This window comes from Panthera leo, chromosome C1, assembly GCF_018350215.1.
Source record: "Panthera leo isolate Ple1 chromosome C1, P.leo_Ple1_pat1.1, whole genome shotgun sequence".
In the NCBI taxonomy this organism is placed as follows: domain Eukaryota; kingdom Metazoa; phylum Chordata; class Mammalia; order Carnivora; family Felidae; genus Panthera; species Panthera leo.
Window position 1 is genome coordinate 47927283 of NC_056686.1, and position 12871 is coordinate 47940153.

Here is a 12871-nt window from a genome sequence, read left to right on the forward strand (position 1 = left end):
CTGATCTGCAGAGCGAGGCTGATAATACTTACTTCCCCATTTCAGAGAGAACGTTGGAAATGGCACAGCTGTGTTCCCAAGTAAAGGATGATTATGATTACCTATTTTGAGGACACATATGGTGGAAAAGGAAGAAACCCATTCTAGCAGATTGCTAGGTCAATGCAGCCCCACCCAACTGGCTGGCCCAGAAGTTTTCAGTGCAGCTGACTATTACCCATGGAATTGTTTGGGCAAGCAGGTTGCTTTGACATCCCTGGCAGGGGCAGCTCAGGAAATCCCCTCTTCACCCCAGCAGTGACTCATAAAGCAGACTCAGAAAAACCAAAAGTGAGCTGGGGGGGGTCTCCTGAGCCTTGAACCCACTGGATCTAGAGGGAAAACTGGGCCTTTGAAGAGGGGAGGAAGTGATACTGCAGGCTTTGGATTTGTGGCGAATTGGGTTAAACCCGGGCCCCTTTGCTGGGTGGCCATGTGATGGCAGGGAAGTTTCCTACCCTCTCTGAGGCTCCATGTGCTCACCCATATGGTGAAGCTAATAATCCCCAGTTCACCGAGTTGGTGGGAGATTTGAAATTGAAGATGGGAAAAAATTAGAGACTTCTTCATAGTAGGCAATCAGGGAAAAACCCGAATCTGCCCCCTGCTCTGCCCCTGATAGCAGAATGGATAAATACACAGTGGTGTATGGACACAATCTAGTCCACAGGGAAAGGGATAAACTACAGCTGTATACACCCGAGTGACAGCGTCTTTGTAATATAATAAGTACAAATGTGTGCGTGTGCACATACTGTCCGTTAAATGAACGACACACAGTTTGCAAGGTGGTTAATTGGGATGGGGATAGAGAAGAAAGGAAGAGGAACACGTGGGTTTTTGTGCTCAGGTTTGGCGGCTGGTGCAACATTTTATTTTTTAATTATTATTATTTTTTTTAGTGTTTATTTATTTTTGAGACAGAGACAGAGCATGAACGGGGGAGGGTCAGAGAGAGAGGGAGACACAGAATCTGAAGGAGGCTCCAGGCTCCAAGCTGTCGGCACGGAGCCCGATGCGGGGCTTGAACTCACGGACCGCAAGATCATGACCTGAGCCGAAGTCGGACGCTCAACCGACTGAGCCACCCAGGCGCCCCAACAATATTTTATTTTACCGTTAATGATGAGGATGATGAGGGTTACTCATTAATAACATGGTAAGAGTGTATTATGAACTAAGGGTTACAATTAATTCAATGTTATGCAATAACAACATAGAACTGGCACTCAACAACTATTCCTTCCCATCTCCTTGTCTCCTGTCTGAAGGTCTTCTTCTGGAAATGTTAAAAAGAAAAGAGCAAAGCATTTTCTTGGATGTTATTTGTTTTCTCCCACATGGAATACACAGTTCTTTGTCCCACACATCTTTATTTTTTTATTTATTTTTTTGTCCCACACATCTTTAATTAAAGCTGAAAATTTTTGCTATAGCTCTGTTTAATAGTTTCCATCTTTGGAAACTGTGTTACTGATATAGCTGTTTGCTTCCTTCCCTTCCCTGTGGGTCCTTTCTAACTTCTATTTCCCACGCATGTTTCTATTATCATAAGGGGGAAATGCAATAAGATAGTTAAATAATTGAAAAGAAAATGTGTAGTACAGACAGGATAGAGTCAGGACCTCAGACCTACACATGAGGCTTTTCACAGTCTCACACCTAATTCAGACTCAGGCCTCAGCGTCTCTCCACTGCAGTCAAACCGAAAGTCACGGTGTTCGTCCAACTTGCTGTTAACTGTTCAACCTCTGTGCTGGACCCTCCTGGACCGCCTTTACCCCTGTTTTTTGTTTTTTGGTTTTTTTTTGTTTTTTGGGTTTTTTTGCCTCTTGGAAAATTCCTACTCTTCTTTCAGAACCCCACTTAAATGTGACTTCCTCTGTGAAGTTTTCCTGAACACACTAAGGAGACTTTGTTTCTACGTCTTCTATACTTTCACGTTACTTGAAAAGCACCAGTATTTAAGCCCTTAATCTACAGTTATTGTAACTGTTTTGTCACATGTGGTCCCCCTACACTCCTGAGGAGGATCTATACCTGCAGCACCTCCGAAGTGTGTGGCACATCACAAACAGGCAGCTAAAGACTTGCATGGGTGATGGAGTGAGAGCCCATTGCAGTAAATGTTTCACACCCACCTTGTCGCTGGCTGCGGCAGCGTGCTGCTTGGGAGTGCTGATGACAGCCAGTGTCCAGGAAGGGAGCTTTCTTAGAGAAGGGGGCTTTATGTGGAGCCTCGGAGGCTCAGAAATACGGGGAAAGGCGATACCTTTTTTTGCCAATGCCACAGTTCCCTAGCTGTTACCTTGCACCCGGAAGACCCGTCTCTGTCCTAGTTACAGGGCTCCTGTGAGGCCCAGGAAGGCAGAAGATCGACCCTCTTGTGAGAGGGTTTCACAGGAAACACACAACCACTTGTAAACACAACTTTGGGTGGCTGGGAACAATTTCCAGAAGTGGAAAGTTATAGGATATGTTGATGTTACTCCTATCTCGTGACATAAATTCCCTCTTCTGAAAGCGTGCGTCCACGGAAGAGAAGCCAGCATTAACTGCATTACAGGTGAGGTCAGCTTGACATCGAATGGTGGTGAGGCCCCTGTTCAGTAGCATGTCCTACCACTCAAGGCCAAGGGTGCACATGTGCAAGTATTATAGCTGATCAAGAAAAAAAAAACAGTGGGGTGTGGTGATCAAAGGACAGGATTCGAAATTAGGCCTGGGCTCCAACCCACGTTTCATTTACCAACTTAAATATCCTTTGGACAAATTATTTAACTTTATGGATCATTTAGTTCGTCACTTTTGAAATGGCCAGAAAATAACATCGACCTCGCTGTTGGAAGTTTAAATGAGATGTAAAAACAATTAGCACATCAGAGGTGTTCAGTAAAGGGTGGCGATGATTATTACTCAAACTGTCAGAGTCTGTTTTCTGCAAGAAAGAGAAAGGGGAGGGGCAGGTAGATGTTCCCTAGTACCCAAGAGGGTTAAATGAAGAAGCATTTAGTAAAAATGGTTAGAATAGTGTTTAGCTCCTGACCCAGAATTCAATGAATATCGGAATCAAGAAAAAAAGATACTTTAAAGATGACGTAGTCAGTGTAAAATTTCTTAATTTTTTTTTTCTAGAAGTGTAATCAATCAGAAACTCTCTTTAATAATCTTAAACAGCTTTGGAGTATTTGATCAGGAAAAAAGCATATATGTGTATATACAATATGCATACATACTCTGAAATTCTAATAAAGTTGTAGTAACCCCCTGTATTTTATTTTAAAAAGTGGAGTATTTGGATCTCTAGGTTTAAAACCCTGATCTAAATAAAGTTATAAAGTATGGGTCAGAGGAAATGGGAACTGTATGGAGGGGTTATTTTTTTTCTTGGTTTTAAATGAGTAAGTCTATCATTCATTTTAAAAACTCTAGTTAACTGAGGCAGGCAGAGTCTTAAGTGTAAATTAATAAACTCTTTTAGTGGAAAAAACAGGAAACAACAGCAAACATTTAATCTTTCCTCTTCAAAGTTGGAGTGGTTTAGTCTCTGCCCTTTTTGAACACACTATAGATTTTAATCCCCTTTTGGCCTTTTCTTTTGATTACAGCTAATGGAATTGTTCCCCCACTTACCCCCTCATTTTCCATTCCTCAACCTGTCTGGACTTTTGCCTCCAAAGGTTAACATCGCTATGAAGTAATGTAATGCATCATTACTATTTAGACAGATTTATTCAGAGCTCTCTCCCTGCAGATGTCTGTAAGCATGGGGACTCTGACATCCAGGATTGCCCAGTGGGGTTAGATATTATATATCCAGTATCCAAGCCCAAAACTGAGAAAAAAAAAAAAAAAGAAAGAAAGAATTCTCAAAAGCTCTGTAACTTTGGATTTAATCAGAATTAAATGACAATGTGTTTCAAATCACCGTCCCAATTAGGGTAGAAAATTCTTCTGAAGGCAGGAGAGTTGTACATTTGTCTGGCTACACGTAGTGATAAACTCTGGTGAACTCAGTTTCAGAATTTTGCCTTACATCGATTGGGACATTGAAGTTAGCCTTACCAACAGTTCTGGGCTGGACCAAATAAGCACATTCACTGAGTCACAGACCATAAGGTTTAGAAGGATGTCTAAAGGACAGCGATATTTCTCATTGACTTCTCTATGAGCAGCTTTTCCACAGAGGCCCAGGTAGCTATTCTGGTATTTCTGGTATTCTAGGAAATGCATTTGGGGCATAGCTTTGTCATATCTCCACACCTGAGACCTCGTAGCCTGTTCTGAGCTGGAGAGGCAGAGCTTTCCCACATTCAAGAGTCAAAGCCGGTCAACGCCATTGGGACGGATGTTCTTCCTCAAGAAAAACCACATCTAATTCCTATTCTTCTTGACTGACATTCGGCAAACTGGTTAATCAATTGCACCATTTACTATTTTTTTTTTTTTAATTTATTTTTGGGACAGAGAGAGACAGAGCATGAACGGGGGAGGGGCAGAGAGAGAGGAAGACACAGAATCGGAAGCAGGCTCCAGGCTCCGAGCCATCAGCCCAGAGCCTGATGCGGGGCTCGAACTCACGGACCGCGAGATCGTGACCTGGCTGAAGTCGGACGCTTAACCGACTGCGCCACCCAGGCGCCCCAACACCACCATTTACTATTTATTGAGCATTGACTATGCCCTAGGCACTGTGCCAGACACTTGGGGTATTGTGGTAAACAGGAGAGACCCCAGGACTCGCAGAACTTCTGTCTTGGCAGGGAAGTGGCTGATGGCAACTGTGATTCTTCGGGTCTACAGGTTGACCACTCACAATTTCATGAACACTTGTGTGCAGCAATTTCATCATTCTTTTGAGCCTCTTCCAAATTTTCTCTCCTTGGTCTAGAACCCTCGCAAAGGGTGGGACCTTAATTGAAAACCAGGAGGAAGGCAGGGGACAGCAAGACTTGTCACTACTCTCCTAGATTACTTTTCCCTGTGAATCTCTGAGGTTCTCATCATTATCACCCTTTCATTTGAGTCTCCCAGATGCTCTCTGGGGTAGGGGCTGAGGACAGTGGCTAGACAACGTGGATGGGAACGATCTGGAATGGGTGTCAGTATCATTCTGATCTGGGGTGCTCCCATTGTATGGCTACTTACAATTTGAGACTATAGACTCAAAGGGTTCTGGGTTTAAATCTCAGCTCTGCCACTTACTAGCTTAAGCAAGTTGGGCCAACCTTATGGGTGGGTGACCTGGGCAGTTTTGAGGGTGAGGAGTGGGGGAAAACCATGCCCAGAGGGATTCTGAACTTAATATAATGTTTTTCTGTTGCCATTTTGAAATTCTTAATAGTTTCTCAACATGGGGCCCTGCATTTTTATTTTACACTAGGCCCTGCAAATTGTGTAGCAATCTTACAAACAAGCCATTAATCTCTCTGAGCTTTAATGTCCTCATCTAGGACACCTGTTGATACCTATTCCACAGGTTCCTTGCAAGCTTTAGATGAGACAATGTGTGTGCATGTCTGTCCCACAGTAAGCACTTCCCCTAACCAATGTAAGTCAATGGCATTGTTGTTTAGAATATCTAGCAACTATTCTGAATTCAGTATATATGCTGCCAAAATGGGCACTTCTAAATTCCCCTGTGCCATTAATCACCCTTTTTGCTACTCCTCCTATTCTCCTAAATCAATAATACATATGAGAGAAAGGGGAGTCAACTTTTTTTTTTCTTTATCGTGCATCTAATTTCTTAGGTTGCAAATGACTAATACTATCTCTAGGTAACTTACGAAAAGGGAAGTTTTGGAATGATCGTGTGACCTCAAACAAACAAAACTATAGTAAGGCTGCAGAATAGGGCTTGGAAATGAACAGGAACAGATAGCTTCGCTCTTAGGTGGAAGAGCCCTGGCAAAGGTGGTTTGCAAGAATGCCTACCATTTTCAGTCTCCATCACTCCACTAAAGACTCAAGTTCCAGAGAGCCCATGCCCATGACCTAGCTTGTTTCACATGCTCATGGCCAAGTCAGTGAAGGACAGAGCATCTAATTACGGTAGCATAGGTTGGGGGTGGGAGGAGGGGACTGCCCAAAAGGGAAATGGTGTGCTGGTAAGAAGGAGTGCAGAAAAATAAAAACAAAACAAATTTTCTCCATAGTGTCTGCTCTATGCCTGGCACTCTGCTAGGGGCTTTGGCATAGCATTCACTTTACATTACATACGATGCCTAGCATGCAACAGGCACTCTGTAGATATTTGTTGAATAAATGAATACTTGAATGAACTTATTTAACCCTCACATAACTCTTGGAGTTAGGTTATATTAGTTCCGTTTTACACAGGAAAGAATTGAGGCTCCAAGAACTTAAATAGCTTGCTCAAAAATCACACAACCAGTAAAGTGGCAGAGTTGGCAGAGTTGAGATTAGAACCTGGGTCTGTGTGACTCCAAAGCTTGTCTCTGTGCTGCCCCCCACCATGCTGCCGGCCTCCCTTGAGGTACGTGTACGTGAGAACCTTCTCTAGTACCGCCCCAAGTCACAGGAGCTCCCTGCATTATTGTTCATGGACAGATTCTGGAGAGTGTATCTGAGCTGGGAAAAGCTCATTTTGTGATTTTCCACTAATTTCAGAAAGGAAGTGATATAAACTGTGACCTTGGACAACATATCTTAGCCTCTTCAACATTAAAGGGTATGATAATAGTATCTCCTATAAGGCTGTTACATGGTAGGTGAGGGGATGTTTGTAAAGCCTTTCGCACAGCTCCTGGTACAGAAAAGCCCTCAAATGTGAAGCCTTATCGAGAGTCTTAAAAGAATACAGAGGCACAGGAAGTGAGTGCTGGGGAGGCATAGGGTTTCACTATGGGATTTCATCACAGTTAAGATTACCAGCTGAGCTATTATTTTACATATCTCTTGGAAAGAAAAGGCATTGCTGATTAAGCTATGATATGACACTTCCTAATTACTTCAAGTTTTTTTTCTTTTATTAGTACTAAAAAATCTTTGAGACATAATTAGACATGATTTAGAAATTTTAACAAAAATCTCTGACTTATTTCGACATATTCTTTAAATGTTTATTTTATTTATTTTTGAGAGAGACTGAGGGGAGGGGGCAGAGAGAGAGGGAGAGAGACAGAATCCCAACCAGCCTCCGCACTGTCAGTGCAGAGCCTGATGTGGAGCTCAAACCCACAAACCCCAAGATGATGACCGGAGCCGAAATCAAGAGTTGGACTGAGCTTCCCAGGCACCCTTAGACATGTGTTTTTAAATCACATATTGCCCTTGGGTATATGTAACAAGGAAAATATAAGCAAAACATTGGTTAAGGTATTACTAAGACTTCTTCACATTTAGAATGGTTTACCTCTTCTGCAGCACTTTCTGACTCCATTGTTGATGTGTTTTTCTGCACAATATTGTCAACTGAGCCCTAGAGACAGTCTGGGAATGCAGCGTTCCTTAAGAGTGCTATTGCCTTGGAAGTTGTCTTGGGAAGTTGGTGTCAGCCTACCGGTACCAATTTGCAAAGTCTGATGTTGGTGCCATTTTTCACCCTGCAAGAAGGCATGAGTAGGAGATTTCCAGACAACTGCAACTCATTTGCTCCACCAAAGGTCCACAGGTGGTCTTTCAACTAAACAGTCGGTGACTGTGGTTGCCAGTCACTTTGCCCCAGACTAATAGCCAAAGACCTCCAGGCAGGCAACGCAACTATGGCCTGGCCATCTGACGTCATTGAGTGTAAGGTGTGCCCTGATTTCTGTGATGTTCAATGTGAAAGAAGAGTGTGCACCTTGGAACATGTGGAATATGGCAGTAGGGAAATTCCGGGACCTATAGGTTCTCAGACCTTTGTTTTATTCCTTCTTTGCCACGACTAACTTGCTACTGCAGAAAGCTTTCAAGCATGGGAAGAGACCTTAAGAAATAATCTTGTTGAAAACTCTCACCTCACACTTAAGGCAACTGAAGGGCAGAGAAGGGTTGTGACTTAGATCATCCAAGGACATGATGAGGAGTTTAGCCTGATGGCAGTTTCTTCGCCCTGCACACTGGGCTGCGCTGATTCCTACGGGGGAAGGGTAATTTCAGAAGAGTACGCATCACTGGCTGTCTTGTGATGATGCCCTGTCACAGAGGTTCCTTGGTGTTCTCTAACGGTTCGCTGTCTATTCTGGGCATTTCCAACCACTTTAGTCCTTCTTGGCTGGTAACTCCCAAATCGAATATCCTCTCTTCTCAAATGCCTTTTCCGAGAGCCACTCTAACTCCTTGCTCCCACCCCCAACTCCCCTGGCAGGTAATTTCTCTAGGTTTTGTCGTTCCAGTTCCTATTTTTCTCATGGAAGTCATCATAGTGTTAAACATGAATTTATTTGCTTTTTAAAAACTCTTCTTTTATGGAAAATTTCGAACATACACAAAGTAAACAACATAGTTGAGTGACGTCCTATGTACCCATCATTCAGTTTCTGCAGTTATAAACATTCTGTCATTCCTGCTTTTTCTATACCTCCCATCACTCTCTACCCTCAACTACTTATTTTTTAATATTTTTTGTATTTAATGTAAATGAAATACACACTTACAAATGGGTATGATTGTATAACCCACACATCTATCAAGGTTTTGAACATTTCCATTACTCTAGAGAGTTTTCTCATAACCTTTCATGGTTAGGCTTCCTCCTAACCTCCACCCTTTCACCCTCCAGACCAACCCGAGCCACTTATTTTCCTTCATAAGTTAGTTAAGAACTTCACAGAAATGCACAGAAATGTACGGGTTGTACTCTTTTATGGCCAGCTCCTTTCACTCGATATACTTTCTATGAGACGCATTCATGTCATTACAGTTGTTAGTACTTTATTCCTTTTTTTATGACTGAGGAATATTCCACTGTACGGGCACACCACAGTTTGTTAATCCATCCTCGTGTTAATGGACATTTGGGTTGTTTCCAATTTGGAGCTATGAATGATAAAGCTTCTATGAACACTCCCTCGAAAATACTTTTTTGTGACTATGTAATTTCCATTTATCTTGGGTTAATACCTAGGAATGAATTGCTGGGTCATAGTGTAGATGTATGATTTTACAAAATGGTTGTACTATTTAACATTCCCACCAGGGATACAGGAGAGGTTGGCTGTTCCACATTATCTCCAACATTTTTGTCAATGTCTTTAATTTTAGCCATTCTAGACATTAGGTAGTGGTATCTCATTGTGGTTTGACTTTGCATTTCCCTGAGAACTAATGAATCTGAGCAACTTTTCACAGGTTTATTGGCCTTATTGGCCATGAAGTGTCCAAGATTTTGCCTATTTTTGCAAGTTGGAATGTTTTCTCTTATTAAAAAATACAAATGGTTTTACAGAGTTATATTTTATGAATATTTCTTCCCAATCTGTGGCTCGCCTATTCATTTTCTTAGTGTTGTTTAATGAAGTGTATTTAATCGGACTTTTATTTTGTGGTTATTGCTTTCTATGTCCCATAGTATCGTCTTGCACACCATTTCTATTGCTAGGCTGTGAATTCCTAGAGGAAAAGAATGTGAACACTTTTTATTTTGTACCCCCAGCCTTCAGCACAGATCCTGACCCATGAGTATACCTGGAAGTAGGGAGGAAAATATAAATATTCCTTTTCCTGTCTACCATCTCTTTGGGGAATCACCCTCGACCCTCATTATTCTGTTTTTCTGGTACGGGTGAAGGTTACCTCTTTCTAATCCATCCCTAGAGATAGATGCTTGACCAAAACTGGGCCATTTAAAGCTGTGTCCAGCATTCTTGCAAGAAATCAGAGACTGGAGAGACACTCATCCACCTCCCAGCAAGATTTATAAGGACATTGTAAGGTTAAAGCAATTGCTGGCCATCTTTGCTACCCACATGAATTGCTGCTGCTTGAGTAGGAAGTCAACACAGGAATTAAGAAATAAAAAATGTAGGATAAAAGACATCAATATACATAAAAGACAAAATTTGTATCCCTGGATCCAGCCTTTCCTGAAGTTGACTTCCGTTTGGGACTGCCAAAATTTATGAGACAATACGTTGCCTTTGGTTTGTTTCTGTATATGTTATTTGCTAAATAAAGTCTGAGTTATATCTTTATTTCTTACAACCAAAAATTTCCTGTCTTTTATACTCCTTAATAATGTTACACCCTCACTGTCAAGTCCTCATATCCTTTTCCACGGCTCTAGAAGTCCTTTGGGAGGTGAAGAAGTTGGGGTAGACACCAATACTTGTGAGTTCTGAAAGTGGATAAACAAAAAAGTGGGAGTCATGATTCTGTATGCTATGTAGCAGTATTAAAAGTCACAAATTTTCCATCATGATATAAACTAAAAACAAATTAGTCTTACTAATTGTAAGACTCATATTATGAAAAGACCTAAGACTATCATTTCTGAGTGTACCACTCTTTCCACTATCATTTAATTTCTACATATTGTGTTTGCACGCTCTGTGTGTAGTGTGGATATATGGCTACATGTGTGTTTGCACAATTATGTGCGTGTGCTTGTCCTTTGACATGTGAGTCTGTGGATATGTTTGTGTGGCTTTATATGTATGTGTGTTTGCATGCTTGTGTGGTTGGGGCAGGAGAGAGGACAAAGCTACCAAAATTCTGTTTTACACATTGTGCAAATTAGGAAAAGTTGACCTCTCTGGTGGGGTACCAGGGCTTCACAGTCCTAGAGTGGCCAGAGGAATGGAGACTGGATTTCAGCCCCCCACTAGCCCCCTCATCTGGTGTCTTGGAGAAAAGAACGGCTTGGCAGGGAAGGGGGACACTTCGGAGGGCCTGAAAGTTCATTCAGCCTCTCCTTTGCCATGTAGAAACCTTCCCACAGAATCTAGTCTGAAAACTACCCAAACCAATGCTCTCTAATGCTTTCCAAATGACATGATTCTAGAGAAGTTCATGGCACAGTTCTTCCCATTGAAGACTGCATTCTTCACAGGCTCCAGCGGCCCCTGAGGCCTTGAGCATGCACTTCCAGTAGGCTGCCTCCCATCTCTCTTTTGGCCTCGTCATCGTCTCATGGCCCTGGACTCTCTTCTTCCACCTGTTGCCTTGTTGCAGAAAAACGCTGCTTGGGGTTTAGGGTTGCACATTGTTGTCATGGCTCATCACATAGTTTGCACTTTTATTAAAATGACTCATGGCCAAGAGGCTGTGGGCTTGTGATGGGGTGGTGTCAGGGAAGAAAGCTACAGATGACATAGAACTGGTTTGATGGTGAGTAGGGTCTTGGAACTGGGAAGTGGGTGGGCAGCTCAAACCCAGAGGGGAAAACTGGGGCTGCGGGTTGACACCAGCGAGATTACTAGGACTTGCCTTCATCGGAAACTTTTCTATCTAGCATGAGCTTCTCTGCCCACTTTCGCTCCTCAGCAGAAACTCCCTCTTTGGCAGCTTGACATGTGGTCTTGTGATAGATGACCTTGGGGAGGCTGTTTCACCCTTGTGAGCCTTCCCTTCTTCAGCAGCAACCCCTCTCTTGACACATGGGAGTTTGGGAGGAATCACTGAGGCCGTGGGAGGAGGTGCAGAGCACAGGGCTCGGTGAAGGCTAACACAGTCTTTCCTCTCCCCTTGTACCCTGAGTCTCCTCTTCTTCTCATGGCCTTGGGGTGCCCACCATGATTCATCTCCGCTTTCTGGATAGTACCAGCTCTAGCCTAGCACTTAGCAAGTGCTCAGTATTCAGCAGATGTTTGCTGAGTGAAGAGATGAAGGCAGGCAGACAGAGGGCAGGGAATAGGTCGCAAGGAACTAATAAAGTAAGTTGGAGTGTTTTCCTGTCTTTGGAAACAAGCTACTGGCATCCTTCAGAGAGGCGGGCTGAACAGACTAATGGTTTTGCGTATAAAATATGGCTCCCGGTGGTGGCCAGAGTGGCGAGCTCAGCAGGCTCTTCTAGAAAGTGGTTTCCCCTTACTGACCACCTGTTTGGGCTCCAGCGAACTACAGCAGTTATTTTTCCTCCTGAGATGACAGTGTAGATTTGGAAAAGAGAGAGTGTGTATGCAGTGGCACCTGTCCCTGCTGGAGGATCAAGTTTAAGGGAAGTGTAAAGGGGTCAAAGTTGCAAAAGAGAGAAAGGAAGAAAGACAGGAGAAAACAAGTTTCATTAGTAGTGAGGGGCCCAGCGGGCAGGTAGAGGCTGTCACCGGCATAATTATATACCACTTAACATACCTGCTGTTACAGAGCATGGTGCTAGCTGCTGAGACTGTAGAGCAGAAGGCGTGGTTCTTGCCCTCCAGAGGCTTCCAATCTAGGGAATGGAATTGGGTAGAAAACTAAGCACTACGGAGCACTAACCATCTGTTTAGCACTGGGACAAATGTTTTAGGCTCTATCTCAAGAATATTATTACTCTCCAAGGAAACTAAAATACAGAGAGGCGAAGAAACTTTTTCCAGGTCACCCAGAAAACATGCAGAACTGGGAGGAGAGCCCCTGGCTCTAATGGCCTGTGTTTTGCTCCCAGGACCGGGTCGAGCAAGGACATTAGGGCTAATCTGTAAAAAAGATAATTCATTCTACAAGGTGTCCTAGGTTCACCGATAATGATTGTTCTAGGAGCCTAGAAGAGATGGATTGAGGGCTCAAACAGAGGTGGCAACTTTGCAGAGAAAGTAGGCCCTCAACTAGACGCTGAAGCAGGATATGAACCCAGTAAGAGAAGAACGGAGGGAGCAGCTTTCCAGGTAGAAGGAGGCATAGCATGTGCAAAGGTGGCAGGCAGGAAAATTTCACCTTCTGGGTTTGTGAAGTATTGGAGAGAGCA